Source organism: Mus musculus, chromosome 4 (genome assembly GCF_000001635.26).
Source record: "Mus musculus strain C57BL/6J chromosome 4, GRCm38.p6 C57BL/6J".
In the NCBI taxonomy this organism is placed as follows: domain Eukaryota; kingdom Metazoa; phylum Chordata; class Mammalia; order Rodentia; family Muridae; genus Mus; species Mus musculus.
In genome coordinates, this window is record NC_000070.6 from 42,016,905 (window position 1) to 42,027,462 (window position 10,558).

The 10,558-nt window shown below is 46.1% G+C and overlaps 1 pseudogene; it reads right to left on the reverse strand.

The window, feature by feature from the left end:
* Gm21093 (predicted gene, 21093) lies at nt 4,364–10,461 on the reverse strand (annotated as a pseudogene).

Below are 10,558 nucleotides of genomic sequence, written 5' to 3' on the forward strand. Positions count from 1 at the left end.
AATCCTAGTAGGATTTTAATTTTTTCATGTTGTTCATTATTTATAGTATTTATAGTATTTTCTTATATCTCTGATTGGATCTACTCTAACTTAATTCTGGTAATATAGAGAAAAATGACTCCTATATGTGTGTTTTTTTTCCCCTTTGCGATGGCTTCCTACAATACTCCTCTTTCCCCTTCACTCACTTCCTCCTCTTGCCCTCCTCCCCTCTCTTCTGCTTCTCCTCCTCCTCTTCCCTTCCTCTTGGAACTGAACCCAAGGCCTTGTGCATGTTAAACAGGTGCTCTGCCACTGAGAGACACCCCATCTATCCCTGAATCACAGTCCATAGTTTCAGCAGGACTCAGATTTAAGCTACCTAACAAGGCTACATGTGCTCCCCAAGGTACCCCTGAGTGGCTTTCCAGTTGCCCATTTGAAATGTTACAAATTTTCATTTTCTCCGGGGCCCTGCAAATACTACAGACAGCCCTGTTTATAACAAGCCGTTGGTGAGTGAGTCTGATGAAAAGCCAAGCTTGAGATACACAGGAGCAACTGACCCAAAAGATTCCAGCCAGTGAGAGGTGGTGCAGCCCTGGAGCGAGTCTAGGATGTGCGGGTGCCGCCCTCTAGCGCTTCCTGCCTTGTGTCTAGTCATCGCCCTGCACCAGAACTAATTGGCCTGAAGCTCAGGCAGTCCCACTGTCTGACACCACGCTGAGGTTTCCTGTCGAACTTACAGAAATTCTGGGCTTTGGTTATTAACAAAGACGCTCACGTATATTTAAAAAAAAAAAATCCCTGTTCTCAGAACTTTAAAGCATTCTAGGTGTTTGTTAGTCTTTTATGAGCAGAAGACATAGGAAGGCTCCTGTAAATGCTCTGCAGGAACTGCCTGTCTCTTCTGCCTGCTTTCTTTAAAGGCTTGTGAACCTCGGCCGCCACCGGGCGTGACAATGGAAGCAGGGTCCGCCTTAAACTTGTTTCCTAGAAACAAATGAGTAAGGGTCTCTTACTGCGCCCCCATCGCCAGAGTCAACAGGGGCGTGTCATAGGCTTCATCCTCCCTGTTTCCTGTTCAGACAGAAGGCAGAACAGATGTGATGATACACACACACACACACACACACACACACACACACACACACACACACACAACCAAAATGGCCTCGCTGTGTCCACTGTATGAACGGCACCTTTCTTCAGGAACTCTGTGTCCTCTGTGCTCTCCACAATGACATCTTCTGCCTGCAAGTGACAAACCAGCACAGAAGCCCACACCACAGGGTGGTCTGCACATGGTTCCAACTCCTTAGCCGGGAGACAGAAGAGCAGCAGCCCCAGGGAGGTTGTTGAGGGCCCTGCCAGCTCCTCCCTGGCAGCCACCTGCCTTTTCTGGAGGCCTGTGTAGTAACTTCATGTGGCCTCAGCTATCAGGATTTGTGATTTCTTATGCGTTTGAGAACCTTTTATTTGGCTTAGAAGCTGTCCTCCTTTGGGTTACTATTGCTGTGAACAAAGCAAATTCGGGAGGAAAAGGTTCGTTTGGCTTGAGCTTCCCCATCATAGTTCATCATTGAAGGAAGTCAGAACAGGAATTCAAACAGTGCAAGAACTCAGAGGCAGGGGCTGGTACAGAGGTCACGGAGGGGTGCTCCTTACTGGTTTGCTCCTCATGCCTTGCTCAGCCTGCTTTCTTTCTTTCTTTCTTTCTTTCTTTCTTTCTTTCTTTCTTTCTTTCTTTCTTTCTTTCTTTCTTATATTTTTTGTGGTTCCCCATAGCTTAATTTTTATTATTTATTTACTTTTTATTTTTTAAAGATTTATTTTATTTATTTTTATGTATATGAGTACACTGTAGCTGTACAGATGGTTGTGGGGAATTGAATTTTTTAGGACCTCTGCTCACTCAGTCCCTGCTCGCTCCGGCCCAAACATTTATTTATTTAGTAAATATAAGTACACTGTAGCTGCCTTCAGACGCACCAGAAGAGGGTGTCAGATCTCATTACAGATGGTTGTGAGACACCATGTTGATTGCTGGGATTTGAACTCAGGACCTTCAGAAGAACAGTCAGTGCTCTTACCCGCTGAGCCATCTCACCAGCCCAGTTTAATTTTTATTTATTAATTAATTTATTCACTCTACAGGACCCCTCCCCAGTCACAGATTCTTCCCTCACTCCCTCCTCTCCTCCCCTTCTCTTCTAAGAAGGGGAGCCCCTCCCTGGGTATCACACACACACACACACACATCAAGTAACTGCAGGACTAGGTGCATCCTCTCCCACTGAGGACAAACAAAGCAGTCCAGTTAGGGGAACAAAGTCCACAGGCAGGCAACAGAGTCAGGGACAGCCCCCACTCCAGTTGTTGGGGGACCCACATGAAGACCAAGCTGCACATCTGCTACACATGTGCAGGGGGCCTAGGTCCAGCCCATGCTCTCTCTTTGGTTGGTGGCTCAGTCTCTGGAGCCCCCAAGGGTCCAGGTTAGTTGACTCTGTGGTCTTCCTGTGGAGTCCTTATCTTCTTCAGGTCCCTGAAGCCTTCCCTCATCCTGTTTTCTTCTAGATGTGAGAACCACCAGCCTGGGGTGACCCCACCCACAGTGGGTGGGGCCCTTCCCCATCAATTACTAATTAAGAAAATGCCCCACAGGCTTGCCTACAAGCCTGATGTAATGGAGGCATTTTCTCAATTGAGGCTCCCTCCTCTCTAATGACTCTAGCTTGTGTCAAGTTAACATAAAACCAGCCAGGACAGAGGCCAATTTCCAAGAAATGCATGCTGGGGTTCTTAGCCCACAATCTGTCTTGTTTCCAGTCTGTGCTGAACAGTCTTATGTAAACTTGGCACAGAGTCAATGAAGAGAGGCAGCCTTCCTGGCTTGACCCCTGCACAAGAGCATCTCACTAACCCTACACTGCTCATGTGCTTCTGGGCAAAGTTGGAAGCCACTCCAGTGACTTCACACAATCAGGGGATGAGCCTGGACCCTGAGTTGTCCACAAGAGTCTTAGAACAAAATAAATAGGAACTTGATGCATCAGAAAGCAAGCACAAGGGGGTTAGCCTGAAGCCTGAGGTTGATACTGGTCCCCAGGTCTGGCAGAGGTTGAAAATAACCTCTGCCCTGGCTAATTTCAGAGGTACCGGAGATTTAAAGGAGTCCCTGCTTTAAAAAGAAGCCTTGTCAAGGATGTCTGGCCATAAAGACTGGCAGATGAGAGCTGAGATGATAGCTCAGTCCATAAAGCAGTTGCCTTACCTCATAAAATAGGAGGACCTGAGTTCGAGGCCCAGAACCCACATTTTAAAAAGCAGGACATGGTGGTAAATACTTGTAATCTCAGCACCAGAGAGACAAAGGTAGACAGACATTTGGACTCCCTAGCCAGCCAGCCTAGTTGGTGAGCTCAAGGCCAGTGAGAGAATCTGTCTCAAAAAACAAGGTGGATAGTATCATTAGATTGACAGTCAAAGCTGTCCTCTAGCCCCCTATGCGCACACACACACACACACACACACACACACACACACACACACACACACACAAACTTCAGAGAGGTCCTGAAAGACTGAAAGAGATCTCTGCCAGAGATTTAAAGTTTGAGAGATTATAAACATTTCCATCCTATAATATATTTGTAATATATGTCAAATTATGGTTTCCTGGATTTATTATGCCAGAGCAATAGGGTGCAGAAGTGAAAGGATTAAAAAAAAATTGACCCTACTCTGGTGGCATGAATAAAAATGGCCCCCATAGGCCCATGGGTAGTGGGGGTGGGGCACTATTCGGAGGTGTGGCTTTGTTGGAGGAGGTGTGGCTTTGTTGGAGGAAGGAAGTATGTGAGTAGGGGATGGGCTTTGAGGTCTCAGAAGCTCAACCACTTCTCTTTCTGATGCCTGTGGATCAAAATGTTGAACTCTCATCTACCTCTTCAGCACCATGTCTGCTTGCAAGCCACCATGATGGCAATGGGCTAAACCTCTGGACTGTAAGCCAGCCCCAATTAAATGTTGTCCTTTATAAGAGTTGCAGTGGTTATGGTGTCTGTTCACAGCAAGAGAAACCCTAAGTCACCTGCCAAGAGGCCCCCCTGTCAGCCGTCCCTAGGACCCCAGTGGAGCATACCCCTAAAATGCTCGTGTCTACCTGTTTAACCTCTTAAACTTGTGGCCCAGAACGCTGAGCTAAGCATGACCAAAACCAGTCAACTGTCCTTTCATGAACTGTCCTGGTTGGGTTTTGTTTTGTTTTTATCAACTTGACACAAGCTAAAGTCATTTGAGAAAAGGAAATTACAACTAAGAAAATGACTCCATAGGTTGGTCTATAGGCAATCTTGTGTGTTATTTTCTTTTTCTTTTTTTTTTTTTTAATCATGCAGGAGTTCTGAGTTTTTTATTTTGTTTTGTTTCTTACTTCTTTGACAACAGCACACTTATTCAGATGCATAATCCTGCAGTTTTGAAGATGAGTACATTCTACACATGATTTAATGTCTGCTGAGGGCATCCTGTACATGTAAATTAAGTTCTTAAAACTACAAAAAGAAAGATCTTTCAAGCATAAGTACTGTTACAGGTTGGTTAATTTATTAACTGTAGATAATATGTGTAATTTTACAGAGGCAGAAACTAGGACTGAATTGATAAGAGATCCTTAAAATATAATTTCTTACTTACTTAGAAAAATTCCATTAAAAAATTAGAATAGGCTGGGCAGTGGTGACATATACCTTTAATCCCAGTACTAGAGAGGCAAAGGCAGTCAGATCTGTGTTTGAGGCTAGCCAGGTTGACACAGCAATTTCCAAGGACACCCAAGTTTACACAGAGGAATCCTGTCTTGAAAAACCCACAAATTCACAAGAAAATCAAAACCACATTATCTTTTCTATTTTTGTTATGGAGGCAGGCACACTATAGATGATCCTTCCCGAAGAACATAGTGCACTGAAGTGCCTATTCAAAGCGCTTAATAACCTGCTCATATTGATTTCCTCTGTAAATAAAGGTGTTTGGTTCGAGGATGGATCAATTTCAGAACTGTTTCAGCTGCTTGGCTTTGTATTGCTTAGTTATTGATGCAGGAGGGACCAGCCCATTGTAGATGGTGCTACTCCTGGGCAGGTGGTCCTGGGTGGTATGAGAAAGCAGGTTGTGCAAGTCATGGAGAGCAAGGCAGTTATCAGCACCTCTTCATGGCCTCTGACCAGTTCCTGCTGTATTAGGTCCCTGTCCAGCTGGAGTTCTTGGCCTGACTTCCCTCAGTGATGGACTATTAACTGGAAGTGTAAGCTGAATAAAGCCTTTTCCTCCCTAAGTTGCTTTGGTCGGGTCTTTACCACAGCAGTAGAAACCTTAACAAAGACAATGATGCTAAACTGTAACTATTCAGGAACGTGAGCATCCATAGACTATGCTTGTTCCTAATGTGTTTTCTTATGTGACTGTGGGTAGGCCCCCAGATAAAACCTTCAGGCTTCCTTTGTTTGTTGAGGTCATTCCTTTGGAAACTACTCTCCCTGATGGCTAAGCTTCCGAATGTGTGAATCTGTGTGTGTGTGTGTGGGGGGGGGTAGGGGCTGTCACTCTTTTTCAAACCACCACACCACTCTTTAAAAGGAAACCCTGATGTTTAAAATGCACCAATGTATCAATCTCATTTTAGGATTAGTGCTCTGTAATTTTTAAAGGAATTTTGTTTACCATCGAGAAATTCCTAATGAAAGGGTTGGAGATGCAACTCCATGGGAGAATGTTTGCCTGGTATGCGGGGTCCCTGGGCTAGATCTGCGGCACAGCTTTTCTTAAGTCATAATGAAGACATTCTCTGTTATATTCCAGAAGCTTTATCATTTGTTGTGACCTATAATTTCCTATAATCATAGAATAGTCCATTTTCTGTTGCCATAAGAATGCCACAGATGACATAATTGATGAGGAAAACTTATAAAGAAATCATCTATTTCCTCAAGGTTCTGGAGCCTGGTGGCAGCATCTGCCTGACATCTGTGATGGCCATGGTAACACAGAGCAAGCTGAGCACAAGGAGCGTGGCTATAACAAAACATGCAAGCAACAACTTATTAATCCACTGACATGTTAATTCATGAGTGGGTTAATAAATTGACTCGGACCGAGCCTTCATAAGTCAACCACCCTTTTTATTTTTATACAGTCTTGAGAGTGTAATATAATATAATGCAATATATTTAATATACAACTACATTTCTCCCTTCCTCCCTCCAAACCCTCCCATAACCCTTCCTTGTTCTTCTTCAGTTTCGTGGCCTCCTTTTTTGGCTCCTGCAGGCACATACATGTGTGTACATATACATTCCTAAATAGAACCTGCTCACCAATGGACACGCCAAAGTGGATAGAAAAGTCCACAAGGCACCAGCCCTACCCAGAGGCAGCTGAGGGAAGCTGGGAGAGGAGGGCCTCCCCAGGGAAGTTCATAGGAAATGGCTGTCCAGTCCCAAATGGTCACCCTTTAATATCCATGTGCTCCTCTTGTCTCCCCGCCCAGCCCCTTCCTTCTTTTCCCTCTTTATTTTGTGGTCCTGTCTCATAGTAGGACCCATCTCATGATAGAAACTGTATCTCACCATGTATTCTGCCAAAATGAGTCAAAGCACACATAACCAGTTCTGGTTCAGCATGGGATATTTCTTTCTGTCCTCTTTTCTCAACATCTTGTAGTACTCAATTAGTTTCACATGTTGCCCTGCCCCCTCTCCCCACAACCTTATTCTAATTAGCATTTTTACCTAGCATCTTAGACAGGGTCTCTGTTGCTATGGTAAAACCACACAACCAAGAGAAACCTCGGGAAAGAAAGGGCTTATTTCATCCTGTAGCTTGTAGTCCATCGTCCTGGAAAGTTGGGTCAAGAACTCAAGGGACCTGGAAGCGGGAGCTGATGCAGAGGCCATGGAGGAGTGCTGTTTACTAACATGGAGGCATTTTCCCAATTGAGGGTTCTTCCCAAATGACTCTAGCTTGTGTTCAGTTGACAGTAAATTAGCCAGGACACTTAGCTACATCTTACTGTAATTATCATTCTCTTCCAAAAGGCTATTGAAAGTCTTGTTTTTCTCCCAAGAGACCTGCAGCTACTTTGCTCTCTCCAGTGAACTCATTACCTATGCAGTGAAGGTGACAGATGAGAGGAAGAGGAGTCATCCTCTCTGCTGCTCTTAGTGTGGCTAACAATCTTGGCACATAAAGTTTTCCATGCCAAAAAAAAAAAAAAAAAAAAAACAGAATAAAACAAAACAAAACAAACAAGTAAACAAACAAAAAACGGGTTTGGGGGAGCAGATTAGAATAGGGTTATGGCCAGCACAGGGAAGGATCCTGCTGATGTTAGTGTGGGGTTTTGAACTGGGTTGTGATTCTTGCTGTTAAAGGCTGGCATATGTTGGATTGGTCTTTTGAAGACAGAATGGAGTCGGGCACTGAATTTGGGTTTGAGGTTAGGATCAGCCAAGGAGTTTACATTGTATGTTGGAGGTTGGTTCTGAACTTCTAAGACAATTCAGGGAGGGATATATGGTTATGTGCAATTCTGCTCTGATATGGGGAGAGTCTGCTGGGCTGCTTTCTAGGTTCCCTGTGTGAGGCTGTAAGTCTCTCCAGAGCTATCCAAGCAGGGCAGGTGGCCATCCAGGTCCAAGGGAGAAGGAACACCAAAGCCTTCTGTGCTCATTTGGCCATTCAAGCACCTTGTTGGCATTTACCACACCACCCTTCTCTTTCTGGGAATGAGGCTGGAGTTTGATTAGGAGTATGGCTGTAAGGCTGGGCTTGCAGCTAACATTTAAGCTTGCCATAGAGCTATAAAAGGAACCATGCCTGTGCCAGGGCCCCCTTCTGGGGCACCTGGGACTTTGATGGTTCCCTAAGGGTGACTTGGATCAGGCATGTCTGCCTAGTTTGTTGTTCCCTTTTACCTGCTATGTCAGACTGTAGGGGGTCAGTAGTCTGCAGGCATGGGACCCTGGGTAAACTGAGGCTTTTCATGTGATGTGTGGTAGGTGGGGTTCTAAAGAGGGTCGTGAACTCACACCTGACTTTGGTAGATCTTAAAAGAGAGTCTGTCCCTGAGAACAGTTTCTGGCATGCACCTATCTTTGCCATAATTAACTTCTGAACATTCTCAAGTATTGGGGTCACTGGTGTTCTGAATTTTTCCCTATAGAACTCAAGAGCAAATCAAAAGCCTTCATATGTGAGGCTAGTGCTCTGCCACTGGGCAAGACCCTCCTTTTGTGGATATTTAAGACCTGACCAAGTTGTTGAGATCAGGATATACACATGAATCCAAGGCTATCCCATTAACGACAGGCAATAGGATAGAAGTTACAAACCAGATTTAAAGGAGGGAGAAGGGTCAGCATGGTGGTATGCCATTAATTCCAGTTCTCTGGAGGTAGAGACAGGTAGATCTCTTAGAGTTAGAGGTTGACCTGCCTACAGAGTTAGTTCTGAGTCAGCTAGGGCTACATAGTGAGACCCGGGGACTGTGTGGACAGGCATCCTCAAGATGAAAGGTGTGACCCTGTTGTGAGGAGCCCTGGAGTGGTCTGTGCAGGAGCCTCTTCTCCTGCTCTCCATCCTGGCGTGTCTTTTGACTGACCAGGGAAAACCCAAGACCTGCGTCCCCTTCTCCAAGGTCCCCCACGACTTTGGATTTCTCTAGGTTGAACCTTTTCCCTCCAGCTTCCATGTCAACACAGACTTGGGTCTTATCCCTTTGGGATTGCGAGGCCTTGGAGCTCTGCTGGGCAGAACTATGGGGCACTGCTTTGGAAGGAGGAGGCCTTTGCGCCTGACACACATCCTGTACTGCAGAAGCTGGCTGTTTTTTAGGGTGGACCCCTTTTGCATTTGGGGCTGGCAGAGATGGGCATGCGACAGGCTGTTCCTGAAGCAGTGTGCTCTCTGACATGTGTAGACTTCTGAGAAATTCCTGGATGGATTCGCTCTCTAGGTCGGCTGTACCCAGCTCCTTGTATTCTCTCTTTTCCTTTTCAGAAATCCCAAACTGCATTGCTAGGATCTTTTTTTTCAGGTGGAAATTCAGTTTGGCCAAGATATGTGTGTTTATTGGGTAGGGTCTGCATGGGGGAGGCTGACTCTCTGCAGGCACCTTCTCTGTCCTTCTGTCCGCCTCTGCTCCAGGCTGGAACTCTTCTGCAGTGTCCGCAGACACCCCACTGTCATCCTGAGCGCAGGGCTCAAGTGGGGTTATTTGAGTCAGAGCATTTGATGGGCTTTTGACAGCTTTGGGCATCTTCTCTCTGAGTCTAGGTTGGCTAGTGACTGCTGGGGATGCAGGCCTAGAGAGAGCTACACAGTAAAGGGCAGGCAGGCCTGACAGGAAGGCCAGATACTTATGATGTAAAGTTGTCTCCAGTTTCTTAATGGTTTCCTTAGGCAGGGATTGGGGCTTCTTACAGTGTTCAAAGAGAGTACCAGATAAGGTTTGTGTCTCCTGGCTGAGGGTCTTTGGTTTCCAGGGAACAACTTTGTGAAGTAAGTCAGGGTCACTTTTACTTTCTGCCTGTAACTTCCTGCATTGGCCTTGTGGAATCCAAGGGAAGGGAGCCACTGTTGCTAAGCTTCCAGGAATTTTGCATTCCCAAGATTTCCAGACTTGGGCCGGGACCTTGCCCTCCCGGATCTGTTCACATTTGGAATCAACATGGCTTTTCAACATTTCCCTTGTCTTGGCAAACAAGTGTGGCATGGGGATTGTCCCTTTTGCCCGCTGTGAGTGAGAACATGTCACCAGGCCCATTGGCCTCTGGTTTCCCGGGCTGTGAGATGCTCACATTGGGTAAGCTACTGCTGCCACAGGGCAGGGACTGCGGGTCTGTTGAGGAGAGCAGCATATTCATGGAGCGCTGGATCCTCTGGGGCAGCCCCCAGCGGAGGTGAATCAGATGCTTCTGCAGGTGGAATTCCAGCAGCCTTCCTGCGTGCTCTGGGAAGATGTCCCTGGTGGGATGTAAAAAGGGCTTCCTTGCCAAGGAAGTTTTTACTGTCTTAGCCTCACTGGGTGCTTCACACAGCATTCGGCGCTGGTTTTGGAGGAGGAGAGCTGGCAGGCCCCACTGAAGCTTGCTGAGTTGTTTCTTTAGGAGGTGGCGTTCCAGTGCTTCACACTCAGCCAGCGACAGGAACGGGACAGTAATCTGTGCTCCTTCACGCTCACAGGGAGTCTTGCCATTCAGAGAGGTCGGGGAAGAGGGAAAGGCTGACTTACATGGTGTTTTGGGTAAGAAAAGGCCCGAGAGTACCCCTGAGGGCTGAGCATCTGTGGAGGGCTTAGACATATCCTTTTTCTTGCAGGTACCTTGAGAACTCAAGGAAGTAACATCCAAGGACTCACTGTGAAGGGATGGAAAGGTCCCAAACCGTGAAGAATCTTTTTTGATGGTTCTCTGCCGTCACTAATTTCTTTTACTTCTTTTTCATTCCAGCCCTTGACTTTCATAATTAAATTGAGAACATCACAATTTTTCCCTTATCGCTTTACCTTTGGCCC